This window comes from Tenrec ecaudatus, chromosome 3 (assembly GCF_050624435.1).
Source record: "Tenrec ecaudatus isolate mTenEca1 chromosome 3, mTenEca1.hap1, whole genome shotgun sequence".
NCBI lineage: Eukaryota > Metazoa > Chordata > Mammalia > Afrosoricida > Tenrecidae > Tenrec > Tenrec ecaudatus.
Window position 1 is genome coordinate 160,547,427 of NC_134532.1, and position 1,773 is coordinate 160,549,199.

General features: G+C 51.3%; 1 pseudogene; it reads left to right on the top strand.

Moving 5' to 3' along the window:
• The first annotated feature begins 217 nt into the window (after positions 1-217).
• Positions 218-1,528, top strand: LOC142443645 (elongation factor 1-gamma pseudogene; annotated as a pseudogene).
• The last annotated feature ends 245 nt before the right edge of the window (positions 1,529-1,773 follow it).

The window sequence follows — 1,773 nt, forward strand, 5'->3', positions numbered from 1 at the left end:
AAAAATTTGGATATAAAATCGAAGTTTAAAAGTTCATGGAACAATCCCATTATCTTTTTATTGCATGAATACACAAACTTTTTGAAGCTCTTCATGTATGTTGTTTTTTGTTGATTATTCAGAACAGTAATAAAGCCAGTCACTGTTACACTCAATCATTTCATCGTTCAGAAATATTTTTTTAAAAAATTAATTGTGCTTTTTCTGAGGAATCACCATGGCGGCTTGGACCCTATAACATATGGAGAAAACTGGCAGGCCTGCAAGGTCCTCATCGCTGCTCAGTACAGTGGGGCTCAGATCCGCGTGCTGTCCACACCACCCCACTTCCACTTCGGCCAAACCAACAACCCCCCCGAATTTCTCCGCAAATTCCCTGCTGGCAAGGTCCAGGCATTCAAAGGTGATGATGGCTTCTGTGTGTTTGAGAGCAATGCCATTGCCTACTATGTGAGCAACAAGGAACTACGGGAAAGAACCCCAGAGGCAGCAGCCCAGGTGGTGCAGTGGGTGAGCTTCGCGGACAGCGACATCGTCCCCCCAGCCAATACCTGGGTGTTCCCCACCTTGGGCATCATGCATCACAACAAGCAGGCCACCGAGAACGCCAAGGAGGAGGTGCGGCGAATCCTGGGCCTGCTGGATGCTCACTTGAAAAGCAGGACTTTCCTGGTGGGTGACCGAGTGACCCTGGCTGACATCACAGTCGTCTGCACCCTCTTGTGGCTCTACAAACAGGTCCTAGAGCCTTCTTTCCGTCAGGCCTTCCACAATACCAACCGCTGGTTCCTCACCTGCATTCACCAGCCCCAGTTCCGGGCCGTCTTGGGGGAGGTGAAGCTATGTGAGAAGCTGGCACAGTTTGACGCTAAAAAGTTTGCTGTGATCCAGCCCAAGAAGGACACCTCTCGGAAAGAGAAGGCACCCCGGGAGGAGAAGCAGAAGGCCCCGGAGGAGCAGAAAGAAGAGAAGAAGGCCGCGGCTCCTGCCCCTGAGGAGGAGATGGACGAATGTGAAGAGGCGCTGGCTGCTGAGCCCAAGGCCAAGGACCCCTTTGCTCACCTGCCCAAGAGTCCCTTCGTGCTGGACGAGTTCAAGCGCAAGTACTCCAACGAGGACACCCTCTTGGTGGGGCTGCCGCATTTCTGGGAGCACTTTGACAAGGAAGGCTGGTCCCTGTGGTTCCGAGTACCGCTTCCCTGAGGAGCTGAGCCAGACATTCATGAGCTGCAACCTCATCACTAGAATGTTCCAGCGATTGGACAAGCTGAGGAACAATGCCTTCGCCAGCGTTATCCTCTTCGGAACCAACAACAGCAGATCCATTTCGGGGGCTTGGGTCTTCAGAGGCCAAGAGCTTCTCTTTCCGTTGAGTCCAGATTGGCAGGTGGACTATGAGTCATACACATGGCAGAAACTGGATCCTGGCAGTGAGGAGACAAAGACGCTGGTCCAAGAGTACTTCTCCTAGGAGGGGGCCTTCCAGCACGTGGGCAAAGCCTTCAACCAGGGCAAGATCTTCAAGTGAATGGCCTGCCGCTGGCCGGCCGCCTGCACCTGCCCTGTGGGGCAATGGATGGGAGGGGGTGGGGGTCATTAAAGGAAGCTGAGCAGTGAAAAAAACTTCATTGAAGATGATTGCAAGAAGGTAGAGATGAAAAGATGATCCAAATGTCCAATTTTAAAAAGTTGATCAGGAACTTCTCTTTTTTTGTAATCCAAGTGAGTTTTTATGAAGGAACAAAAAAGTTTCAGGTTTTGCGGTCTAAAAGG